Raw genomic sequence first — 27,731 nt, 5'->3', positions numbered from 1 at the left:
TCATCCCCGTGTTCAAATTCCTCCAGGGATGAGGCCCATCCTATCTCTGGTACTTACTTCAGCTATGTATTTCCCAATGAACCCTTCAGTCATCTGATCATGATTTTTTTAATGCACTCATGTCTGTTTGCCCCACCATTGCTGGCAATGCCTTCAGCCACCTTGGTCCCACTGTTGAAGTGTCTCCCTAAACTTCTCTACTTCTCTCCTTTTTAAAAAGTCTTCTCAAAACCCATCTTTTCAACTAGGCTTTTGGTGACTGATCCTAATCTCTCCCATTACGGCTCAGCATCAGTTTCCCTGGCTATTTCCATTTGTAAAGTGCCTTAGGGCATTTTCTTATATCAAAAACACTATATAAAGGCAAGTTGATATTCATAGTGTCTGTTTATATAACCAGTATTTTATGGTGATTACATTATAGCATATCACATGATTTGAAAAGCTGCAGTCATTTTAACAGGTGAAGTGATTAGAGGATATGAGCTTGAACTAGGAGCATAGGGTTGAGGAAGTTGGTGTAATGAGCAACACAACATATTAAGCAGTTTTAAACAGAAGCGTATCCTGTCACCTTTGTATACTCCAGTATTCTCTTCTGGGTATATCTTGGCATGATGTATGACTATTGATGGTGTTCCATTCTGTATGCTTTGCTGGTCTTCCATATTGTTTAATGTATAGTGGAATTATGTAATAGAGTATCAAATGTGGGTTAAGCGAATTCTGTTTGTTTATGAACTTGAATTCTAGCCACTAATTCTATTCATTACTATTCCTGAAAATCAGGTTTTTTAAATGAGACTGAAAACAAGCCGTAAACAGGATGAATGAAAGCTGAAAATGCCATGATCAGCCAGATGAAATTTCTGTTTTTTAATGTACATTTAATGTTGACTTTGAATGACTTGGCATTAGCCCAGTCAAGAGTATACGTGTTGCTTTACAGATATTTTCATTAAATTGAAAGGGAAAAGGACACAAAGGAAGTGACAAGTGAACATGCATTTCATTTAAGGAAATTTGGATGTTTCAAAATACCGGCGTAGTGCTTCTAAAGGTTAAGGACTGCACTTAACAAAAGCTTTCTATTAGATCTAGGTTAGGGCAGCAAGACTCCCTGCAGAAAGCTATTTTTCACTAGGACAGGACCTAAAGCACTGCTTGTTGCTCAGAGATTTTATCTAGCAAGTCTGCTCTTGTACATCATTTTGTGTCAGAAGCCTTTGTGTAATACTTTCCGCCTGTCCATCACTCATATTTCTTGGTCTTTCAACTTCAATACTGAGCAAATTGCAAAATAAAACATTCCCGGCACGGTGATGTAAGCAATTGAGGTGGATTGATGATGTACCGTAAAAATGTTCATCAAATCAGAATGCTACCACTAAGAAAAGGCAACCTAATTACTATAATATCAATTTTACAGCATTAGTGTAGAAATGGAAAATTGCAGGAGTGAACATTATAGTGTACAGGAAGTAAGACTGAAATAATACATTTATTCAGGTACTGTTAACACTACATTACCTTTTAAGCCTGAAACAGGAATAAATAAGTACTGGTAACTATAATGGTATCAGTGGTGAAATTCAAAGTGTCTCGATTTTTATACTATATACATGGATGATAATGGAAAATTCTGAGATTGCCATATATAGCCGACAAGCCCTGGTAATACAGGTAATGAATCCCAGGCAGCTCTGTTTTATTTGCACTTATACTTCTCACTCGCTAGTTTGTCCTGTTTGAATTTTGTGGGCTTGGAAATTTGGAAAGGACTGTTCACGTCACTTGGTAAATGAATCCTAAATAAGAATGCAGAGATCTGTTTGTTAATATCTGCAGCTTAAGATGTATGCAAATTAATAGTAGTGCTGGCTTAAAACTTTATTTATGGCCCATGAGACTCCACGGTATGTATTTAAACAGCCCACAAAGATGACCAGTTTGGTGTGCGCTTGATTCTTGTCAGTACACAATAATAAAATTACAATAAAAAGCCACTTTTTCAGCAGGAAATATGATCTGATGCATAGCTCCACTTGAGTTCAGCAGAATTTGCAAATGACTTAGTCAGTTCATTTATGGAAATGTTAATAGACAGATTTAATCTCTGAACTGAGGTGGGGTGCAGCCAAAACGTCAAATGTTCTCCAAAACATCAAAACAAACTAAGTACCTCTACAGTTGCACAGTCGGTCAAAACCAACTTCTTTCAAGGGCTTTAAATACTGCAAAATGTAATAGCTCATTCAAGAGGCATAGGATCAAAAATGGATTATTTTGTGTATGTTGTATTTTTATACTCTCTGGACAATGCGGTCTCCTCTACTTTGGGGGAGACCAAACGCAGACTGGGTGATCGCTTTGCTGAACACCTCCACTCTGTCTGCGTGACCCTGATCTGCCAATTTAATTTCCCGTCCCACTCCTACTCTGTCCTTGGCCTCTTACACTGTTCCAATGAAGCTCAACGTAAGCTCGAGAAACAGCACCTCATCTTTTGTTAAGGCACTTCACAACCTTCCAGACTTAATTGTAAACAATTTTACAACACCAAGTTATAGTCCAACAATTTTATTTTAAAATCCACAAGCTTTCTGAGGCTTCCTCCTTCCTCACGTGAATATGGAGGATGGAGGAAGCCTCCGAAAGCTTGTGGATTTTAAAATAAAATTGTTGGACTATAACTTGGTGTTGTAAAATTGTTTACAATTGTCAACCCCAGTCCATCACCGGCATCTCCACATCATTCCAGACTTAACATTGATTTCAATAACTTCAGATCATAACCACCGCTCCCATTTTTCAGTCAGCTAGTGCTGGTAATGGTTTTGCTGCTGCCATTTACAGCTACTCCTCACCAATATTTTGTTTCTTAACCTGTCCCATTACCATCATCCCTTTTTTCATTTAATCACTCGTGCCCTCCACCCTATCACAGACCTTCCCTTTTGATCGTTCCTCCCTTCCCTTCCCCTCCCCTCTCTTCCCTGGCTCTGTACATGCTCAAAAACTTTAACACTTTTAACATCTTCCAGTTCTGATGAAAGGTCTTCGACCTGAAACGTTAACTCTGTCTGTTTCTCCACAGATGCTGCCTGACTTGCTAAGCTTCTCCAGCATTTTCTGTTTTTATTTCAGATTTCCAGCATTTGCAAGGAACAGTGTCTCTGAACTGTGAGGGTGGTTAAGGCAAGAGTGTGCCGATGGGAAGGGGGGAGCTATTCTAAGTGACTATTCAGGTGGCTATTGGAAAAGTGAAGGTTGGACTATTGAATATGGATAAATCTAATTCTCACTTTTTTACCTAATTTATACAACTGAAGTGAAAGTGTGATTTAAAGTGAACCGAAATGTACCATTTGAAAAGTAAAATTCTGGGGGGAGAGTGACCCTTAGAAATGTGCATACCACAGGCGGCAGGATGGGTTGTCAGCAGTGTGCACGATTCTAAATTTTCTGCCTACATTCCTGCAATATACTTTGTGTCAAAACAAACTAAGTACCTCTACAGTTGAACAGTCGGTCAACGCCAGCTTCTTTCAAGGGCTTTAAATACTGCAAAATGTAATAGCTCATTCAAGATCACCAGCACAGTATCAAAAATGGATTATTTTTTCTGTTGTATTTTTAGTCTCTCGAATATTTTAGGGGATAAATTAGGTACTCTCTATATTTTTTTAAAAACACCTGTTTTGGGGCTGCGCATTTCACTAAGCCAGTGATTCTTAGGAGAGTTAAACCAGCTGCAGAAGGCTGTGATGAGACTTAAGTGTTCATTGTACTGCTAAAGTTGTAATTGCAACCTTTTTTATCTGCGTGTTTTGTTTTGAAATTAGTCAGAAAAGCTGATTGTCAGCAAATGAGGGAAAGACTTAAGAGTCCATCTACGTGTTAGAAAGTTAAACCTGATCATGAGAAGGGGACAAGCTGATCAGTTTTGATTAGGAGATAAGTGTGAACAGCTGAACAGGTTAATTGTCTCCTACAAAAGACTATGTCAGAAAATGTAGCACTCATTATCGCACTGAAATGTCCGTCTCGACAAATCCCCCAGGACCAGATGGTTTCCATCCCAGGGTTTTAAAGGAAGTAGGTGAGCACATTGCAGATGCCCTAGCTATAATCTTTCAAAGTTCTCTAGATTCAGGAACTGTCCCTCTAGATTGGAAAATTGCACATGTCACTGCTTTTTAAGAGAGGGAAACCAGGGAATTATAGACCGGTTAGCCTAACATCTGTTGTGGGGAAAATGCTGGAGTCTATAATTAAGGCTAGGGTGACTGAACACCTCGAGAATTTTCAGTTAATCAGAGAGAGAGCCAGCATGGATTTGTGAAAGGAAGGTTGTGCCTGATAAACCTGATTGAATTTTTTGAAGAGGTGACTAAAGTAGTGGACAGGGGAATGTCAATGGATGTTATTTATATGGACTTCTAGAAGGCATTTGATAAAGTCCCACATAAGAGGCTGTTAGCTAAGATAGAAGCCCATGGAATAGAGGGAAAAGTACGGACTTGGTTTGGAAGTTGGCTGAGCGAAAGGCGACAGAGAGTAGGGATAATGGGAGGTATTCACATTGGCAGGATGTGACTAGTGAAGTCCCGCAGGGATCTATCTTGGGGCCTCAATTATTCACAATATTTATTAACGATTTAGATGAAGGCGTAGAAAGTCTCATATCTAAGTTTGCCGATGACACAAAGATTTCACCTGACGAAGGGGATAATCTCCGAAAGCTTGTGATTTTAAAATAAATTTGTTGGACTCTAACCTGGTGTTGTAAGATTCCTTACATCTGTCCACCCCAGTCCATCACCGGCATCTCCACAACAAAGATTGGTGGCATTGTAAGCAGTGTAGATGAAAACATAAAATTACAAAGCGATATTGATAGATTAGGTGAATGGGCAAAACTGTGGCAAATGGAATTCAGTGTAGACAAATGTGAGGTCATCCACTTTGGATCAAAAAAGGATAGAACAGAGTACTTTCTAAATGGTAAAAAGTTTAAAACAGTGGATGTCCAAAAGGACTTAGGGGTTCAGGTACATAGATCATTGAAGTGTCATGAACAGGTGCAGAAAATAATCAAGAAGGCAAATGGAATGCTGGCCTTTATATCTAGAGGACTAGAGTACAAGGGGGCAGAAGTTATGCTGCAGCTATACAAAACCCTGGTTAGACCGCACCTGGAGTACTGTGAGCAGTTCTGGGCACCGCACCTTCGGAAGGACATATTGGCCTTGGAGGGAGTGCAGCATAGGTTTACTAGAATGATACCCGGACTTCAAGGGTTAAGTTACGAGGAGAGATTACACAAATTGGGGTTGTATTCTCTAGAGTTTCGAAGGTTAAGGGGTGATCTGATCGAAGTTTATAAGATATTAAGGGGAACAGATAGGTTGGATAGAGAGAAACTATTTCCGCTGGTTGGGGATTCTAGGAGTAGGGGGCACAGTCTAAAAATTAGAGCCAGATCTTTCAGGAGTGAGATTAGAAAACATTTCTGCACACAAAGGGTGGTAGAAGTTTGGAACTCTCTTCAGCAAATGGCAATTGATACTAGCTCAATTGCTAAATTTAAATCTGAGATAGATAGCTTTTTGGCAATCAAAGGTATTAAGGGATATGGGCCAAAGGCAGGTATATGGAGTTAGATCACAGGTCACCCATGATCTTATCAAATGGCGGAGCAGGCTCGAGGGGCTGAATGGCCTACTCCTGTTCCTATGTTCCTATGATTATGCTGAAGTTCCGGAGTGGAGCTTGCACCCATAAACTTCTGATTCTGAGGCAAGTGCTACCATAGAGCCAAGCTGCCACGTTGATAAGTATTAGACTAGATTGATGCATGGCTAAATGATTGCTAGACAACAAAGGGTGGTGGTAAGTAATGGGGCGTCAGAATGGAAATGGGTTGCACATGGAGTACCACATGGGTCAGTGTTGAGGCCATTGTTTATAGTTTTTATAAATGATTTGGACAGAATATTTATTGTCTTGGGTGTCTAGACTTAGATTAAAAATTTGGATGCCATGGCCAATGATAATCCAAAGGCATTTGGATTGGCAGGGTTAGTTTCAAGAATGGTGGCAAATGGAATTCAACATGGATAAGTGTAACGTCGTAAGATTAGCTAATAAAGGAAGAGTGTGAATTATCCATTAGTTAGCAACATGTTTGAGGTAACAAAGCAGGAGAGAGATTTGTTCATTCCTCTTCTCTTCCCCCGGCTCTGCACTTGTTTAAAAACTGCTAAATCTTTACTACTTATAGTTCTGACGAAAGGTCATCGACCTGAAATGTTAGTTCTGTTTCTCGCTCCTGACCTGAGTGTTTCCAGCATTTTCTGTTTTTATTTCAGATTTCCAGCGTCCGTAGTATTTTGTTTTTGAGGAAAGAGGTTGCTGGGTTTTGGGCAGAGGTCATGAAAACCGTTGGTTCAGTGTTCACAGGTGGTGAAGGGAACAAATAAAATGGTGGCATGCATGGCTAAGAGGGTGACTTACAGGTCTAAAAGTGATACTAAAATTGTTTCTAGCCTTGGTGAGCAGCACCTGAATTGCTGTTTAGTTTTGGGTTCTGTATTATGGAAAAGATGCAGAGTTATTGGTGTGAGTCCAAAGGTGGGTTATGAAGCTTATTCCTGAACTTAGAAGGCTAAGTTATGAGGAAAGATTGTCTACCCTGGGACTTTACTCATTGGAGAAGATGATAATGAGAAGGCAGTTGCTAGGGTTATTTTAAGATTTCCATGGGTATGGAGAATTTAGATCCAGAAAAATTCTTTTTGGCACAGAATTCAAGAATGAGGTGACACAGTTTAATGTTAATTTTGTTTTATATAAACATTCTTAAGAAATTTTGGTAGTATTTTTAGTAAAAGGGTGAGGGAATTGGGGTAAGTTGGGATGATTGAACATCAAAGCGTTACGGGTTTAAAAAAGAACACTATGAATTCCTATTAGGAATGGGGTTAGAGCACAGTTAGTTCCAGAATCTCAGTAAGAAAACTGAAGGGTGGTTTGGAAGGGTAGTCTCGATGGACCACTCGTTTTCTGCTGAAAACATGAGCATATTACTATGAGTCTGTTGAAACATCAAGGGGTGGCAAGAGACGTTCTTTGTTTTAAATGCTACAGATGTTTGACAGTTTTATTTAATTGTGAAAGATACCTTTTTGATTTTTCTTTGTCCCAATTTGAACTCAAAAGGGGTTAGGAGGTGTATCTCAGGCGAGCCTGCAGCAGGTCTTTAATTCCACTGTATGCAGTGTCATGCACGTGAACATGTCCTGATTCAGATTTGGTGGTAGTGGGAGAGTTAGCTAAATGTGTCTCTACTTTTGTATGTGAAGCAATGTAAGTTATAAGTTCTATAACCAAGTGAAACCTGCAGTTTTGATTTTCTGATAGTTTAATTCTTACTTGCAGTAAACTTCACTAATACTTTGTAGTCTGATATTTTACTTGCCTGAGTCTTGTGCATTTGATCAAGATAGGTGGTGCTGCTATTGCCTTTTGAGACCTCCCAGATCACTCTTCAGTTTAGGTGGCACCGTGGGGACTAGCTTCAGGTGTTTTAATCCTTCCAGGTGTGTTTTTTTTTGTAGAGTTGCAATTTTTTAAAAAAAACAGGGTATTTAAAATTCAAATTTCCCTGCCCATTCCTACTGCTCCTTCCCCTCCTGAGCTGCACCCATCTTCCCTCTGGCTGCTTAACCGCCTCCTCCAATTACCGACCTGGCCCACCCACTACCACCTCCTTGCTCACTCCTGCCCACTGCAAAGATACCTTTGTGGACATCCCCACCTTGTGGACCCTGCCAGATCCCACTATTTCCCTTCTTGGTTCTCTTTGTGACTAGTTTTGGAACAGAGAGCTGGAAACTGGCACTTGCCTGTTGCCACTGGGTCTGCTCATTATTGTTCACCGTTTTCACAGGATTACTGTACATTATAAGCGCAATAAGTGCTTTTAAAAATTAAGCTGCTGGTTTCTCAGCTCAGTGCTCGGGAACTAGTTTAATATCCAGCAGGCCTGAGAGAGTGGTGGGAGTGGTGGGGGGGGGCGGTGCGGGGATATAGTTGCAAAAGGCTTTGTGTTGAGTTTGATGGAGCAGATGGGAGAGGTGACACGAGGTGGGGATAATAGCAGAGATGGGACAATTGGTGGAATGGGGAGGGGACAGAAGTGTTTAAGAAGCAAGAGATGGAGAGGGAAATTATCTTAGCTTTTCACGTTCTATAATTTGTATGATGAGAACCTTGGCGTCCATGAACAAGGATATCGTGAAAATATATGGTGTTCTGCACAATATTCTTTGAGGTGTTACAGGTCATGTTTAGTTCCTTCAAGATGAAGAAAATTGAAAAACCCACTATTTCTGTCTTCAAAATGGCATTTTGGCAGAAGTGAGGAGTTCTATTAATATCATTACAGCCTTAGGGCATACTGTACAGCAGTCACGGATTTGACCTAGTGTCTGTCAGTGATTTGTTATAATGGGTGTAAAATTCTTCGAGTCAGAAAAATGTGAATCCATGTTGATGGTCTTGAAATAGCAACCCCCTCCTAATGTGGCACCTGCCAGGTGTCCCACAGTATGTATTGGGCTGGATTTTCTGCCTGGTGAAAATCTAGTCTATTTCCTCAAAATGTTGGCAAACAAATATCAATTGAAGAGTATTATTTGGAAAGCAACAATTAATATACATCCCTGATCCATCTTTTTGGATGCTGCAGCTTGGTATCTTGTCATCCATGCTTGACACTAATTTCGGCCATTTAAAAAATAATTTTGGAGCATTCTTCACCACATTGGTCTTTCAATGTTCTGATTTCTAATTCACATTTATGGTGCATATTATTGTAGCTGTGTATTTCAAGTGCCTTCAAAAAGCAAATGCTGTTAATAGAACATTTATGGCTGCTCAAGTTGAGATATTCCAGGCTTGTTGCAGCTTTACTACCAGTTATTTCTCAGGTTAACTTTAGCAAAACAGGCCAGTCCATTAAAACCTGTAGCAAATGTTGTGTTTGCAACAGATTGGTCCAAGATGTCGGAAGACTTCGTATGCTTTCCTATCTAGGTAAAGCTCCAGCTGATGCAGGGTTGCACATCACCGATTTGATGCATGCATAGGTTTCTTTTGGTGTGAGCCCATTCGATGCGATGGATTAATACTCTCCTTTGGCAGTGGAGCTATGTTAATTGGGAAGTAACTTTGTTTAGCTCCAGATAATGGAAAGATTCTATGAAAAGTGTAATGCTCATTTGTTTTAATAAAGCTCCCCCAAAAGAGTTTTCTTTGGCAGCATTTCCTTTAATTTGAATAATACCGAAAAGTTTTAACCCCTGTAGAAGGATGCCATATAAATTCATTGTGTTCAGGTGTAGTGTCATGCTAATATAGGATTCTTTATATAATGAGAAAGCAGTGTGAGGTGCTCCTCCAGTAGGATGGTGGGAAAATCAGAGGGCAGGTCAAACTGCTAATATCATGCACCTCCTATTACCTGGCCTGGAAACAGGAGTGCTGCAGGGTGATCTAAAGAAGAAAATAACACCCAAAGAAAAGGAGGAAAGGAATAAAGTAAATCGCAACTATCTAATAAATGGTGTTTAATATGTTATTAATCATGGCATTAGTCATGTAATGGCCGCAAACAAATTTTGTTGCAATTGGATTACTTTCAAGTACAGTAACTAAAAAATGATTAACTTGAACTGTGGAATTTATATTGAACAAAACATCTTGATTTTCATAAACTGTGGTTGCAAGTACAAATAAAATAGCATGAGGCTTAATGCTACACTTCCAGCAGTATGCTGTGCATTTATTGAAAGATTTATTTTAGCGAGCTGAGAAAATAACCTGTTCTAACACTTCAAACCGCAACCTCGACCACCTAGAAGGACAAGGGCAGCAGGCACACGGGAACAACACCACCTGCACGTTCCCCTCCAAGTCACGCCATCCCGACTTGGACATATATCGCCATTCCTTCAACATCGGGTCAAAATCCTGGATCTCCCTCCCTAACAGCACTGTGGGAGAACATTCACCACACGGACTGCAGCGGTTCAAGAAGGCGGCTCACCACCATCTTCTCGAGGGCAATTAGGGATAGGCAATAAATGCTGGCTTTGCGAGCAACACCCACATACCCTGAACGAATAAAAGAAAACTTCAATACCCTGGACTGGGAAGTGTGGATGCCTGAGGAACTGGATGAATATGGTATACAACCCATATATAGATGTTTTAAAACTAATACTACACTAAATCCTTCCACCTTTTTTAATGTTTCAGTTGTGCACCACTTATAGCCAGTCACTCAGCACTGTTTTCAGTTGTCATTTCATTCACAATGTTACCAACCAAAAGACACAGCACAGAGAAAATAATAGAATTACATAAAATGAGTGGAAATGGATTCTGCACAGCTGAATGCCCGCCCATTTTTGCAATTTTCTGAAACCGGCAGAAAAAAGTTAATCCACAAGTTCGGATAAAAGGAATACAGAGAGAAAAGCTGACATTGAGCTTCTCACAACAAACCTCAATTGCACTGGAGCGATGAGGAAGGTTAGTTAAGATTTTTAGACGTTGAATATAGCACTGGCAGATTTCATTTTTCCTGTGTTTAATCCACAGAGATTAAAATCTATGATTACTGTTTCCACAATGTCATAATAATCAATACTGAATATTTTGAAGCTCTGCCATACTTTTAAAAGGACATCAACAGCTTTAAAAAGATGAAAGAAAAATGACCCAATGTGTGCTAATACTGAAGTATCACAGTGTGTGTGATGTATGTCCCTTATATTTGGAATGCATGTCAACATTGCAACCTACTAACTGCTTGCTGAACAAACCACAATACGAATCCTAAATCCTTCACAGAAACCTCCCCCCACCAAAAAACTGAATGAATACATGCATTCCATACTTTTTGCTGTGGGAAAGAAAAATATGATTTGTACAGAGCCGTTTGCTTGTCTGATATCAAATTGTGGATGCAAGACAACTCTCTAGTTTAACATTGTCAAACCAAAGCCATCTCATTTGGCCTCTGTCAGAAACTGCACATTAGTCTCTGATTCCATTCCCATGCTTGGATGCTTATTCAGACTGAACCTGACAATACCAAGGTGATGCACTACCTTGAGCTGAGCTTCAAATTCAGGGTCCTATCCAATATCAAGACAGCTTGCTTTCACCTCCATAATATTATCCACCCCTGCTGCGGGAAAGTTAGGTTCAACAAAGGCATAATTAATTCAGGCAACTAATGTATTGAAGTTTTTCCCAATGCATTACATTCATAGTCAACAAACTGCAGATTCCTCAAGCTACTGGAATTTTTTTTTGCATGAATAAAATGTTGAGCAAGCAGTTATATGGGGGAAATGCTTAATTTTTAATGAAAAGATACAAATATTCTTTTCTGTGGATAATGCACTTTGTTCTTAAACCAAATGATTGCATTGTAGCTGCATAAATTATAGAAAAACCTGAATACCATACAAATAAAAATCACAAAGATCCAAAATGGAGTAATGCAACTGGGGTGGGGGTGGGGTGAGGGTAACCTTGGGTTAATCCTTCACATCTGAGCATTCATATCAATTTCTGGTATTGTAAAACTGTTGGGGAAAACAAGATGACAACAATATGAAATACAGTAATAATTCAATTAAGTCATGTGCCGTTTTTATTGTATTAGGAACTGAGGTTAAGTAGATTACTCTGTATATTTGTAAAGAAGCAGAATGGCTCAAAAAACATGCTGCAACATGCTTGGGTATTTTGAGGATATTTTCAGTTTGTAGCCTAGTTGAAATTGAATAAATGCAAGCATTTCCAGAGTTTGGGGTTAAGATACATCATTAAAGTACACAGCTGTGCAACACTCCTAACTCATGGTATACCTGATTTGCAAGTGATTGGTGTCACAAGCTGCAGAGTATGGAAATCGTTAGCACTGTCTTTTCCCCCATTTAGTAAACCAAATGTTTGCCGACACTTATCCTGCTTATATTGCAAGAGAAGAGTGACATTTTGTGGATTTCTGCTATTTCCAAAAACATTTTTTTTTGCTGCTAAAAAAAGACCTTGCATTTATATAGCACCTTTTGTGTCCTTAGGATGTCCCAAAGCACTTCACAACCAATGAATTATTTTTTTAAAGTGTAGTCACTGTTGTTTTCTAGAGTAAAATTTTCACAGCTGTTAATTACCCTGGAGATATTTCTAGGATTTTGAATCATCTTTCCTGACAAGTGTTGCATTCACTGATCTTAATGATCTGCCATGTTGTATAATTTCAAGTACTACCATGAGCTTTTTTTCAATTTCAGTAAGGTAAGTTTTTTTTAATCAAAGTAAAATATCCTCTTTGTGCTACATGCAACAAAATTGTGAACTCATTTTTTACAAACAGATTTATGATTTCATATATAAAGCACAGGAAATCCCGCTCACCACCCCTTTATATTTATTGCCTCTTTTTAGTGATCGTGTGGTACTCCCTTTCATCCTAGATATTAATACAGGCTATTTCTAGTTTTGCTGTACGTTTCTTTAAATGGCTGCACTGTAGTCAGTGGGGAGGGGGAGATAGGCATACCAAAAATGTGATGTACCTTGATTCACATCAAAATAAGTGACAAGTACAGTAATGACACCACTAAGCTGAATGAATGATAATTATTGCCTTGATGTTTATACCGTTAAGCTTTTTGCATTTACACTCTTTGAATTTTTGCTGGTTATTTACTGTCAGTCAGCGTTGAGAAACTTAAACAAAATGTAATAGTAAATGAATTTAGCCTTGGTTCTAGCACTCACAAATTTCACAGCTCTAAAATGTATTCCTTTAGATTGTAGTTTTAAAATAGGAAGAAGAAAATGCCAAAGGGAAGAAAAAGTGCTGGCTACTTCGATATAAAGCGTGACTTGGTTGCTTTGCTGAATCAGTGGTGATGGGATCTGACAGCTGTATTTAAATCTAGATAAGTTGGATACACCACAGTTGCTGACTGGGCAATGAAAATCAGACCTTCCAGTTGCAGTGAATGTGTTTTTTTTTGAGAGTCCAACAAAGATCATGTTATAAAAACACCCATGTATTAGCAAAAGCTGTTCTTTTAATATGATGCTCTATTTTATTAATGACCTTTTAGATGTGATGTGCTGTCCTGTACAAACATTGGACTGAAGTTGGATAATTGCATCATAGAAAATTTACGGCACAGTGTCTGCCAGCCGAAAATGAGCCACCCACTTTCAAGCACTTGGTCCGTAGCCTTGTAGGCTATGACACTTCAGGTGCATAATCCAGGTACTTTTTGAATGAGTCTTCTGTCTAACTGACCTGGGTAATCATGAAAAAATAACCATTTCTGTCTGAAATTGTCTTTCAAAGCTTCCTTGTGTAGTGGATAGGGTTTATTGGAGTATTGCCTCCTGTTGAAAACAGTTAGAATTCTAGTGTGTATAAGTAACCTCTTATGCTCAAGGCAAGATGGTTTCGAACCTTCTCCCATGACTATTGTTTTCCATGACGTTGCACTGGAGCATTTATTCTAAAACAAATTACACACATTTCTGAAATGCTTTTTTTTTTACTTTCAATCTGCTAACTAGATAAAGCAGCAATTTCTCAAATATTGCAATACACGATTAGCAAATGCCTTCAAACAATTAGAGGTTTTATAATTAATATATGCATAGCCGATTTTTGGCATGTCAGTGTTCATGTCATGAAGTACTTTTTACAAGGTACGGACCGTAGTGCAGTAACTAAAAGACTATAGTTCAGAGATGGGATCTGTTTTTTTTCTTTAAAGCATCGAAGGCTGCATTTTTTTTGCTGTTGGGATAAAATTATATGAATGATGAAGTGCAAGTTTCTAAACATCACTTTTTGTGGTTAAAATTGACTCTCAAATATGTGTATAGTGGAAATAATTGTGACACTGGCAAGTCTTTTAACAGTCTGAAAAAGTCAGCAACTTTTTGTATAAAGTTTATGAACCGTGTACAGGATGGATGGTTGTTGGAGCTGTATAAAAGTTGTGGTCTGATGAAATCTTAATAACTCGCAATCCCTTAGGGCATGAAACAATTTATTCAATGGCATAAGTTTCTGATAAATTTTGATGCTGAATTTTGTAGGAATTGGACAAAGAAATAATAGAGGTGGAGCAAAGGATAGAAGCTTTGAATAGGGATGAAAGTATGACACTGAATCTAGAAGACCAAGGAGATGTATTGGAATTGTGAGGGAAAACTGAAGTCAAGCAGTGCTTAAGGGCAGCAAAACGGTGGCAGGAGTTAACTGAGTTGTTAAATAAATTATTGCTAACATTCTGTGCAAATAATTTTTTGTGTTGTCTTTGTATTCTTTTTTGGTCCCTGTGGACTATATATCATTCCCAGGCCATGAAACTGCTCTCTTATTAATTCATTCATGGGATGTGGTTGTCGCTGGCAAGGCTAGCATTTATTGCCCATCCCTAATTTCCCTTGAGAAGGTGGTGGTGAGCCGTCGCCTTGAACCGTTGCAGTCTATGTGGTGAAGGTTCTCCCATATTGTTATTAGGTAGGGAGTTCCAGGATTTTGACCCAGCTTCGATGAAGGAACAGCGATATATTTCCAAGCCAGGATGGTGTGACTTGGAGGGGAACGCGCAGGTGGTGTTGTTCCCATGTGCCTGCTGCCCTTGTCCTTCTAGATGGTAGAGGTCGCGGGTTTGGGAGATGCTGTCGAAGAAGCCGTGGCGAGTTGCTGTAGTGCATCTTGTAGATGGTACACACTGCAGCCATGGTGTACTGGTGGTGGGAGGGAGTGAATGTTTAAGGCGGTGGATGGGGTGCAAATCAAGCGGTCTGCTTTGTCTTGGATGATGTCGAGCTTCTTGAGTGTAGTTGGAGCCTGCACTGATCCAGGCAAATGGAGAGTATTCCATCCCACTCCTGACTTGTTCCTGGTAGATAGTGGAAAGGCTTTGCGGAGTAAGGAGGTGAGTCGCTCGCTGCAGAATACCCAGCGTTTGACCTGCTCTTGTAGCCTCAGTATTTATGTGGCAGGTCCGGTTAAGTTTCTGGTTAATGGTGACCCCCAGGATGTTGATGGTGGGGGATTCGGCGATGGTAATGCTATTGAATGTCAAGGGGAGGCGGTTAGACTCTCTCTTGTTGGAGATGGCCATTGCCTGGCACTTGTCTGGCGCGAATGTTACTTGCCACTTATTAGCCCGAGCCTGGATGTTGTCCAGGTCTTGCTGCATTCGGGCACGGACTGCTTCATTATCTGAGGGGTTGCAAATGGAACTGAACACTGTGCAATCATCAGCGAACATCCCCCACTTTTGATCTTATGATGGAAGGAAGGTCATTGATGAAGCAGCTGAAGATGGTTGGGCCTGGGACACTGCTCTGAGGAACTCCTGCAGCAATGTCCTGGGGCCGAGACGATTGGCCTCCAACAACCACTACCATCTTCCTTTGTGCTAGGTATGCCTCCAGCCACTGGAGAGTTTTCCCCCTGATTCCCATTGACTTCAATTTTACTAGGGCTCCTTGATGCCACACTCGGTCAAATGCTGCCTTGATGTCAAGGGCAGTCACGCTCACTTCACCTCTGGAATTCAGCTCTTTTGTCCATGTTTGGACCAAGGCTGTCATGAGGTCTGGAGCCAAGCGGCTCTGGCGGAACTCAAACTGAGCATTGGTGAGTAAGTGCCGCTTGATAGAAGGTGTCACCAACAGTGCTATCACTTTGATAATTGAAAATAAACTGATGGAATGGTAATTGGCCAGATTGGATTTGTCCTACTTTTTGTGAACAGGATATACCTGGGCAATTTTCCACATTGTCGGGTCGATGCCAGTGTTGTCGCTGTACTGAACAGTTTGGCTGGAGGCGCAGCTAGTTCTGGAGCACAAGTCTTCAGCACTACTGCCAGGATGTTGTCGGGGCCCATAGCCTTTGCTGTATCCAGTGCACTCAGCCGTTTCTTGATATCACGTGGAGTGAATCGAATTGGCTGAAGACTGGCTTCTGTGATGGTGGGGATATCGGGAAGAGGCTGAGATGGATCATTCACTTTGCACTTCTGGCTGAAGATGGTTGCAAACACTTCAGCCTTGTCTTTTGCACTCAAGTGCTGGTCTCTGCCATCATGGTGGATGGGGATGTTCATGGAGCCTCCTCTTCCCGTTAGTTGTTCAATTGCCCACCATCATTCACGACTGGATGTGGCAGGATTGCAAAGCTTTGATCTGATCCGTTGGTTGTGGGATTGCTTAGCTCTGTCTACAGCATGTTGCTTCCGCTGTTTAGCATGCACGTAGTCCTGTATTGTAGCTTCACTGGGTTGGCACCTCATTTTTAGGTACGCTTGGTGCTGCTCCTGGCATGCTCTTCTACGTTCCTCATTGAACCTGGGTTATCCCCTGGCTTGTTTGTAATGGTAGAGTGAGGGATATGCCGGGACATGAGTTTACGGATTGTGGCGGAGTACAGCTCTGCTGCTGCTGATGGCCCAAGGTGCCTCATGGATGCCCAGTTTTGAGCTGCTAGATCTGTTCTGAATCTATCCCATTTAGCACGGTGGTAGTGGCACATAGCATGTTGGACGGTGTCCTCAGTGTGAAGACGGAACTTCATCTCCACAAGGACTGTGCGGTAGTCACTCCTGCCAATACTGTCATGGACCAATGCATCTGCGACAAGTAGATTGGTGAGGACGAGGTCAAATAAGCTTTTCCCTCGTGTTGGTTCACTCACCACCTGCTGCAGGCCCAGTCTGGCAGCTATGCCCTTCAGGACTCGCCCAGCTCGGTCATTAGTGGTACTATTGAGCCACTCTTGATGATGGACATTGAAGTCCCCACCCAGAGTACATGTGAGCCCTTGCTACCCTCAGTGGTGCTCAATGTGGAGGAGTACTGATTCATCAGCTGAAGGAGGGCGGTAGGTGGTAATCCTTGCCCATGTTTGACCTGAAGCCATGAGATTTCATGGGGTCTGGAGTCAATGTTGAGGACTCCCAGGGCCACTCCCTCCTAACTGTATACCACTGTGCTGCCACCACCGGAGGGATAGGACATACCCAGGAATGGTGATGGAGAAGTCTGGGACGTTGGTAGAAAGGTATGATTCTGTAAGTATGGCTATGTCAGGCTGTTGCTTGACTAGTCTGTGGGACAGCTCTCCCAATTTTGGCACAAGTCCCCAGATGTTAGTGAGGAGGACTTTGCAGGATCGACTGGGCTTGGTTTGCCTTTGTCGTGTCTGGTGCCTGGTGGTCTGTCCGGTTTTATTCTTATTATGTCTTTTTGTAGCAGGATTGTCCGACTGAGTGGTTTGCTAGGCCATTTCAGAGGGCAGATAAGAATCAACCAAATTGATGTGGATCTGGAGTCACGTATAGGCCAGACCGGATAAGAACGGCAAATTTCCATCCCTAGAGGACATTAGTGAACCAGATGGTTCCTATTCCAAGACCCCTCTCAATACTGATTTTAATGCATCTGCTCGGAGATGAGTGAAAGTGGCTTGGGATGCTATCCCCCTCTCATTTCTCTCCTCATGCCCCCTCTTTTTCTCCCCCCCCCCCCCCCCCCCCCCCCAACTTCCTGAGTGGGAAAGTAGCTCGCCTGTACTTGGCAATGCCTTCTGATGGAAGGCCAGAACTGTATAGAGAATGCACATCTCACAACTCTGGTCACTGCATTTTGGACTACCAGTCACTAAACTACTGTGACAGTATATTAAGATTTGATAGTTATTGATGATTTCTATAACACAAGTGGTTAAGAAATAGCATGTCTTTTTGTTATCTATTAAAGAATTTACATCTCGTTGTACTCATTTCCTCATTGGGCATTTGATGCCTAGCAAATGGGGGTCCAAAGTTTGTGCTGCTCTACTTTTTGCCATGAGTTAAATTGGCTGTGGATAGGGTTTATTGCAGTACTGCTTTCTTTTGAAAACAATTTGATCTCTTGCATTACTTCCTATGATTAAGGCAAGATGTTTTTCTACCTTCTATTGCTACTGTTTTCTGTAACACTACACTAGTGCATTTATACTAAAGCAAATTACTTCCATTTCTAAAATGCCCTTTTTTATGTTCAATTGCAGTGATTTCTCATAAATGTTGTAATACATTATGTAGCAAATGCCTTCAAACAACTAAAGGTTTTTAAATTAATGTTTGCATATCTGTATGTGACTGCAGGTGGAATAGGGTACTGTTGAAGCTTAATGCTGAAGTTTAATACTAAGCTTCAGAGCTTTCTCTGCCATCCATTAATCTGAATTATTTATGAGTTGCTTACAGCAACTGCTCTTTAATGAAGTAGTGGAATTATAAATGTTTAGTGAGTTGAGAATGCTGGGGTTTGAGATCTATTTCTTCTAGGTTGTACATTAGCTTTTTCCAAGTATACCGACAAAACAAAAACATTTCTGTGCATAACAATAGATAAACATTACGGTTCAGAATTTGCTGGATCAGTGCATCTCTCGGCGTGCCCTGTTAGAATTTTTCCTTCTCCCTTCAGCTCAAATTTTTTGCACTGTAAATTGCTGGAAGTGCGAGTTGATAACGTCATGGCGAGGTCAACGGGGCATCTGGGACCACGGTGAACGACAGAACCAACAGTCAGTCTCCTTAACTGTGAAATTTAAGGATTGAGGAAGAAACACAGGAACGACGGAGAAAGAAATAGGGTGAATTAGAGTCAAGTCAGGTACAGAAAGAGCAATAAAGAGAGGGAAAGAAAGATTGGATTAAGAGAAAAGAGATAGAAAGGAAAAGTAAGAAAAAAAAATTAAAATTTTACAAATCTCAAGAAGAATTAATCATCTTTTGAGCCATCTTGGAAAAGGACACATTTCAGAACTTTTGTATGACTGAATATGATGCGTACTCCATGGAGTAATTTCTGAGCAAAGGCCTTCAAAATAAATTTTTCACTTCTGCATATTGTTTATTGTCCTGGCCTTTAAGGTACTTAATTGTAGTTGGAATAGCTGTAGATACTTCGATTAACTGTATCTGTACATAATGCAAAGATTGCATGCAGATTGATAGTAAATAACACTTGGATGCAGTGCATGTCTAAATGCTATTTGTCCTTTTATTAAAGGTTCCAAAAATATTTATTAATTTTTAAAAATTTCTACTGCAGTGATCAGAGATGTATATTTTATACTGTTGATCTATAGATTATGAAGTACATTGATACTTTTCTGTTAACTAGTATTACAATGTGGCACATGTTTTACATGCTAGCAGATCTAAGGCATTGCTTATGATGAGTTGAAAGATGTTTTGTTATCAATGCAGAATATATTATCGACACTGATATGATTATATATAGCAAATTATGCTTTTATTACAGTTTTGGAAAGTTGGTTATTTTCAGGTTTGAATTTGTGAATATTTGCATGGAAATGGTAAATCAGTGGTTTTGAATAGTATTAAAAGTTAGTCAAATTAGATCACTTTTTTAGAAAACCCAGGATGCAGAGGAAAATGGTAGCGATGATGTTACACGTTGCACATTTATGGGAGATAGTTTTTCTGAACTGGATACAGTAATAGAGGGCTATGCGGGTGGGGTTTTGTATTTTGTAGTGTTGGGATGCTGTTCCTGAGGTTTGGGATCAGGGTCATGGAGTATGGGAGCTTTGTGGGAGACTGCAAAAGAGAACCAGAAAGGGGGTTTCAGGATACAAGAGCACTAGGAAATGTTTTAAAGTTATGGTGTTTAGGTGCTTTGGGATGGAGGTACCTTAGTCTGGTGTGAGTGGAAGAAAGATTTTGGTAATACTGGGGAGAATCCTGGTGTGTGGTAGCAATGTGAGGTCAGATTTGTGGTATGGCAGAGGTGAGATGTGAGAGCATGGGGTGGGAGGTTGCTGTGTGTAGGAGTACGGGGAGTGGGGGTTCTGGGATACCACTGATGTGGGCCAGCAGTGGATGGAAAAACATAAATGTGTGGTGTGGTAGAGATGGGAGTGGTGAGAGGAGGCAGCGGGAAAGAGGAAGGTGTTGATGCTCAGTGCAGGTGGGGATCTGATATTGTCCGGAGGCGCAGTTTCTTGACAGTTTCCCAAAGAAAGAAAGATTTGCATTTATATAGTAACTCCTGGCGTCCCAAAGTGCTTTACAGCCAGTTAAGTACTTTTGAAGTGTAGTCACTGTTGTAATGTAGAAAACGTGGCAGTCAACATGCGCACAGCAATCAAATAAATGGTGAGGTTATCTGTTTTAGATGTTGGCTGAGGGATAAATGTTGGCACAGGACACTGGGAGAACTTCCCTGATCTTTGAATAGTGCTGTGGGATCTTTTACATTAAGAATTCCTACATACACAGCGAAGACACAGGACTAGAGGATTTCCCCTCCTTCAATTCTACCAGCCAAACTTGTGGAAAGTGTAACCAGATCTTAAGGCAGGTCCTACAGAAAATTTCTTAATTGAGGAAACCAGTATTATTTAAGATACAGCTGAGTGTGTTAAATAATGTAGATTTCCCCACATGACCGTTGTGGATATCCTGTTAGGGAATCACCAACCCCCCCACCTCCAGCTGCTACTGCTGCCCCAAGCCGCACCTTGAGTGGGAGGAGGATTGTTTCAAAGTGACTGGGGAAATCAGTATTATTTAAAATGACTCCTGAGTACTTATTTTAATTGGGTTTTCCCACTCCTGAGTTACGATCAAGGTCAGGTTTCAGGGCTTGGTATTTTTTAATAAAGGTGTCCCAAGGAAATCATGCTTATTACTTACTTCTGTACCTCCTCAAGAGCGTAACATCATTTCTATGATTAGCTGTTGGGATCTGCACACAATATACTAGATAAAATTTTCACAATGCTTTATACAGCAATTCAAGAGGGGTTGTATCCCACCTTATTTGCCTTTTGTGCTGTAGCCGAGCTCTGAGCTGCTGATTTCACATTTATTTGTTATATGCCTCAGATGTATTTCCTCATCAGTACACTGTACCACTTTCATTTAACACATTGTGCCTCTTTTGGTTCCTTGCTTACATACTAATTATTTTATACTTACTAGCATTGAATTGTATTTCTCAAATATTAACCCAGTTATCTGAGATCTGAATCCTTCTCAATTTGGTTGCATTGTTCATTATTTGTCTTGCATCTTATTTTGATATCTGCAAATTTGGGGGGTTTATTTATTGCAACCATATCCAAGTCATTAATCTATTTGTTTTGCTTTTAGCATGCATCAGTTGTACTGCACCTTTCAAAGGCTTCACACCTGAAAAGCGTCACACTTAAGAGCTTGCACCAACATCCATATGGCAAAAATTTAAGGATGGATTTTAAAGGCGGTCCTTAATATTGAGGTTAAATTTAAAGATCTGCACATTCGAGGTATGTTTCTTGATCCTGTTTGGCTTTGCTTGGTTCAGATTTAATGTGTATCAGGTATTATGTCTTTTGGTAAGGTTCAGAGAGGAGTGGCAGTCAGGGTTTCAGGTTGGGAGACCAGCAGGGCTCTTCTATTTTTCTACTGGGCAAATGAAGTACCTGGTATTTTTGTCTGATTTAGTAAAAGCAGCACTGTAATAAAATGTAAAAGGAACATAATTAGATGTTTGCCTTGACACACTGACCCTTTGGGTACTACTGATTTTTTTTTTGCATTCAAAATGGGCATTTAAAAAATCTAGCATTCCATTGTGAAAATATTTTTGATAATTCCATGCTTCATTGCATTAAAATTGCATCATAATTGTCTGCTATATCAATTGAAGCAATAAAGGATTCTATTTATTTACAGTTGGTTAAATTTCTACATGTACTTTTTGAAAAAAATCTAGTCATAAGGCATTATTCATACTAGCTGTTGAATAAAACTGCATTGGCTCAGACATTCCTATGAATCTAATGATTCAAACCAGCTGATAGGACTTTCATTTTCACTGAAGGGCAAAGAAAAAGGTAACTTATAATAGTCTTAAAATTCAACTTTGATTTTTTAAAAAAAATTACATTGTTAAAATTATCTATGAAAATCCACAGTATATCATTTGGTTCCAATTAAATAAAAACAACCGACAGCTCCTTTCACCAGCTGCCAAAGGCCATAGTGTTTACATGGAGCTCAAAGTAATGGAAAAGCTATCATGTAAATAGAGCAAGAGGCTTAAACTGACTCAATTAATAAATAAACAAGCTCATGCTTCAGTTTCTGACTGATATTTCTTTGCCCAAATTTGAAGACTGAAATTGGTAGTTAATCAAATCATCCACTATTATGGCAGGTAATCAAGGTTCTACTTTATTTCATGATTTAAATTGTCCCTGGATTCCATCTTCCCACTATCATTTTTAAATAGACAGTTACTTTTCACCCATTTGTATATTTGAAAAACACTTCATCACAATCTGGTATTCAGTACTGTTTTGGTTTCTTATTACTTTATTCGCTTTTGTTTATTTTTATAATTTATCCAAGCCTCCTGCGCACCCTTAATGCCACCTGCGAGTCCCCAACATTATTTTTTATAGCCTTGTTTATTAATGCCACCTGCAATTTTCTAGCTATTCCTTGTTCAATCACATTAGTGTCTGGTGCCTTTTAATCTGTTTTGGTTTCGCTTGAGTGAATTTTGATTTTACCCATACCAGTATTTTCTCACTTCCCATTTTTTTTGTTGTAGATCTAGCAATCAAAGTGCAATATTTTTGTGTCCCCGTCCTCTCTGAGCTAATGAATGTTTAATTTCTAATATGATCCCTGGATCCAGATGTGCCCTGCTTCTACCTTATGCACATTACTGAAGATTAGATCTATGATAGTAGCTCACTATGTTGGCTGTTGGACAGACTGAATAAGGGATTAATCATGTACCGCTTTAGAAATGTTCACTTTTCTTCATTTTCTCAATCAATATCAAGTTAGTTAAAATCCTCCATGATTTAATATTTTGGCCTTTTCATACACCGATGGACAGTGTTTTGGGGGCCTGATGTCTGTGTTGGTGTTTGCTGACAAAAATCTGTGTGGATGCACCCATCAACATTACTCCCATAAGCATTCTGCTAATGGAAATGATTCTGGCTGATGCATACTGCAGGCAGGGAATTCTCAGGTGAACGGGAGTTCCCGCCTACTGTATTTCGCAGCTGGTATCCTTTCTGTTAGCAGCAGCACTTAGCTAGGAGCAGTGCTGAGGAGAGGAGAGGTGGGGTGGCTGAATCGATGGCGATGAAAGGATGCCAAAACTGAGGGGGGTGAGTGGGGGGTGGTGAGAAGTTGGAAGCAGTAATTGGAGTGTGGAAGGAGATAGTGCCAGCATTAACTCAGGGAGGGAGGGGTTGGGAAGAAGAGCGCAAGCATAAACTAAAAGAGGAAAAATGAGTGCCAGCTTGAACTGGCAGGGTGGGGGATGCAGTGGGAGGTACCAGCATGAACCGAGGGTGGGGAAAGTGTGCCAACATGAATTAAGAGGGAAGAGGAGTGTCAACTGGTTTGGGGTGGGGGGTGCGGAGGGTGGTGTAAGAGAGGAATAGTGCCAGCTTGAATGGGGTTGGTGGGAAGGAGAGGAAAGTGCCTGGTTGAATTGAACAAGGAAGAGGGAGAAGAGTGCCACCTTTATCCATGTTGGCAGCGTGCCAGATTTGAATTGAGTTTGGGCGGAGGGTGTGGGGGAGGGAGGAAGGAAGAAGAGTGCCTGCAAGAATTGGGAACATTGGAGGTGGAGAGCACGTCTCTTACGAAAGGGTGGGGAAATTGATGGTGTCTCTATGAACTAGGAAGCCTCCGAAAGCTTGTGAAGTTAAAATAAAATTGCTGGACTATAACTTGGTGTTGTAAAATTGTTTACAATCTATGAACTAGGGCAGGGGGATTGGATATAGGAGAGGAATTATGGAGGTAACTTGGGGCAGTAATGATCTGGTTGGTCTGCTGAAAATCCAAGAGTCACTTTTTTTCATTTTCTTTAAAATTAAAAGTGTCTCAACTGCGAAGTATAAAAGTGCTCAAAAATTAAACAGAATACACTTGGGGCACCCTATTGCAGAGAAGAGGCGTCTATTTTCTGATATTGAAAGTAAGGCTGAATTCAAAACACTTCTGTAAAAATAGGAGCTTACAGTTTCGATAACTAGTTTTGATACTGCGTTCTTGCAAGTTTGGCACAAACCTAACCATCCATTTTTATAAAATATTAACTTATTTGTCCCCCAGTATTTTTACCACCTCTTTCTCTTCCTCTCTTAGTCTCCCATCTCAAGTATCTGCTATTACTGCTGTGTAAGCATCCAATAGGGCATGCTTGAGAGCAGCCTGGTGTAACTTGTCCATTGATTTTTTTTTCCCTCGCTCTAGTTGTTTCTCTTGCGCTCTCTTGCTTGCTCTTTCTCCCTTTTCAAACAATTTAGAGTATATTGGGATATACCTATATTCTCATGTTTTACAGCCTATTGACAATGGATTGCCTACCATCCATGCTTTATAATGAAAAGAAATGATCGACACTTCTGGGAGTTTGGTAACAATTTTAATTTTGATCCAAAAGGGATAAGTACTTTTGAAATTTTGTGCTGACAACTTCACTAGTGGTCCCTTTGAACAAAATTTTTGCCAGTGATAAGCTGTATTAATTTCTAGCTGTTGGACAAAACCATTATTTTATAAAGTGTATTTTCCAGCAGAGAAAATAATTTGTATGTTCACAATGGTTCAGAAAACTGTATATGCCTGTCTGAAATAAAATGTCACACTAATTTTATTATCCTGAATCCCTGTAATCCTAATCATTTTTTTTTAATTGATGATGATTCTCTGAAGTTGTGACCCAATGCAAACAGCCCATTTCAGAGGAAAATCTGGTTAGGAATTTAAATTTGGAAAGTAGTGTTTACGTTAGCTACATACCAGAGGCTGGTTTTTAATTGCCTTTCATAAAACCCTGAAGTCAGCACTATAAATGGCTTAAAAGTATAGTATAAAAGCTGGTGAATAGGATGCTATAATTAAAACAAAAGTAAAATCCTGCAGATGCTGGAAATCTAAACTAAAAACCTAGAAGCTGGAAATCTTAGCAGACTAGGCAGTATCTGTGGTGAGAGAAACAGAGTTAACATTTCAGGTTGATCATCAACCTGTTACTGCTGATAGATAAGGGTATAAAAAAAGCCATTTTGGGTTTCATAAGTAGCAAACCCAAGTTCTATAAGGGAAAAGAGGTAATAACTTTGTACAAGCCAATTATGAGGCCACAATTAGAGAGAGCGCTGCTTGCAGTTTTGGAAGACCCATTATACAAAGGACAGAGAATCACCAGGGATGAGAAACTATAGTAATGAGAAGAAATGAGCTATTGGAACTATTTCCACCAGAGCAGAGAAGACTAAGGAGATTGTTTTTCAAAATTATGAAGGTTTTTGCTAGGGTAGATTTTCCCTTGTTGGGGGTTAGTGATGAGGAGTCAATTTAAGTTCCTCACAGAGTGTGACCAGTGAAGTTAGGAGAAATTTCTGTATTCAGAGAGTTATTAGAGCATACAATGCTTTGCCACGGGGGTGGAGACGAGGTAGATAAAAGTGGATGTGCATTTGAAGCTGTGGTACATTATGGGCTCTGGGGAGAGAGCAGGATAGTGGAATTAGTTTTGGATTGCTCTAGCAAAGAGTCAGCAGAGATGTAATTGGTCATATACCTCCTCCTGTGCTTTCCAACACTCTGTCTTGTGTACTTGGTGAAAAGATGGTTTTTGTAAGCAAAATCTGCTATGATCTGGAACTTGCATGCTTTTACTCATGGGATAGCACCGCTAAAGTTAATAATTATCCCTTAACTGTGGAATCAAACAATGCAGGGCATATTGCATGTTTTCCTGACTCCTTTTTGAAAGGTGAAAATTTCCACACTGTCTTGCTTGTGTATTCAGGCTAAACTATAGGTTAGCCTCCTCCAGCCATACAACCCTTCGAGATCTCTGCATTCCTCCGATTCTTGCCTCTTACGCATCCCCGATTTTAATCGCTCCACCATTGGTGGCCGTGCCTTCAGTGGCCTAGGCCCTAAGCTCTGGAAGTCCTTCCCTAAACCTCTCCGCCTCTCTCCTCCTTAAAAACTGCCTCTTTGACCGAGCTTTTGGTCACCTGTCCTAATATCTCCTTATGTGGCTTGTTGTCAAATTTTGTTTAATAATACTCCTGTGAAGAGCCTTGAAATGTTTTACTATGTTAAAGGCGCTATATAAATGCAAGTTGTTGTTAAATAATACACAGAAGCAGTAAGACATAGCAAATTGTTTAAAAGTAGTAAAAATTAGAATCGTCCCCCAAGGGGTTCAAAAATCCATTTCAGAATGTATTTCTCGTAAAGTTTGATAAATGACAGGACTTTTGAATTCAACAAACTTTCATAAATTTTCATAAAATGTTGGAATCCAGGCAAGCGCACGAGTCACACTTATCCAATGTTTCAAAAGAAGTTTGGATACGGTTTTTGAGCAGAAGGATTATGTACTTTGTTAGGTCACAGTCCATTATGGAAAATAAGCTACAATAGAAATTGTGCAGAAGAAATAGAGAAAGACAAGAAAGATTGCAGATGAATGGAGGTTGAAAGCTACAAATGAGAGAAGGACTAAGCTGTTGAAGGATTGAATATTTTTTAATTGCTGTAACTGTTTCTTGAAGCACAATCTAAAGAGTCCCAAGATGAAATACAGCCTGTTTTCAAAATAAATAGTGAAATAACTACAAGAGTTTTAGGGCATTGATGAAAGAAGTACAAGTTTTAGCTAGTCAGATACGAACGTACGAATAGGAAAAAAACCCTCCGGTCCATCCAGCCTGTCCCACATAATCGTGATACCTTGTGCATCACAATATATACACTCCCCATCCCACCCAAAACCATGTGATATGGTAGAGGCGAAAAAGCAGATTAAAAACCCAGGCCAGTTTGAGGGAAAAAAAAACTGGGAAATTCCTCTCCGACCCCTTTAGCGATCAAAACTAGTCCAGGAGATCACTCTGGCCCTGATAATTCTATGCTTTACATTACCTACCTTTTTGTAAAACGTGATCCATGTCCCAGTTAGAAACAGGTCCAGCTCTTGCTTGAAGGAATTCAGCAAATTGGCGTCCACTGCATGAGCTGACAGCCTGTTCCAGAGGTCCACTATACTCTGGGAAAAGAACCACCTCCAGACATCTAACCTAGATCTGGCCTTATATAACTTAAAATTGTGATCCCATGACCCCCTAACTTATTTAATTTGAACGAACTGTCAACTCAAACACAATCTATTCCCTTCATCATCTTATAAACCTCAATCATATTACCCCTAAGTCTACGCTTCTCCAAAGTGTAGAGCCCCAGCTGTTTTTGTCTATCTTGGCCCTCCTCTGCATCTTTCCAAAGCCTCAATATCTGATTCTGCTGCTGGTATCTACTCTGGTGGCTCCCTTAAGTGGTCTGGTTGCCTGCCTTTTTACGGAAGTTCCTCCCACAGCCCTGTATCAGTTTGTGCGTTAACTGGACCTGGGAGCAAAACAATGAAATTCCATTCTGTTCTGGGCCAGATCGCCATGTCTCAAGAACGGGTATTCCTTTCATTTCTCTGAAGGTGGATTGAGTTAACATTAGTTGAGACGTTTGGTTCGGTTCATAAGCTGCCATATTCCA

At 40.2% G+C, this 27,731-nt stretch overlaps 1 protein-coding gene across 3 annotated transcripts in view; it reads left to right on the top strand.

Annotated features, from left to right (window-relative positions):
* The window catches only part of LOC137332931 (ecto-NOX disulfide-thiol exchanger 2-like), a 266,243-nt gene that overhangs the window by 21,739 nt on the left and 216,773 nt on the right, over nucleotides 1-27,731 (top strand). The window contains exons 3-4 of one of the 3 annotated variants that reach the window (XM_067996972.1): nucleotides 13,206-13,363; nucleotides 21,297-21,451. The exons of 1 other annotated variant lie outside the window; for it this stretch is intronic. The gene's annotated coding sequence lies outside the window, so the exon portion shown is untranslated. The remainder of the gene's footprint in view (nucleotides 1-13,205; nucleotides 13,364-21,296; nucleotides 21,452-27,731) is intronic. One more of the 3 variants, XM_067996971.1, reaches the window with a different exon arrangement.

The sequence above is a fragment of the Heptranchias perlo genome, chromosome 15 (assembly GCF_035084215.1).
Source record: "Heptranchias perlo isolate sHepPer1 chromosome 15, sHepPer1.hap1, whole genome shotgun sequence".
Lineage (NCBI taxonomy): Eukaryota > Metazoa > Chordata > Chondrichthyes > Hexanchiformes > Hexanchidae > Heptranchias > Heptranchias perlo.
This window is presented reverse-complemented; position numbering and strand designations above follow the sequence as displayed.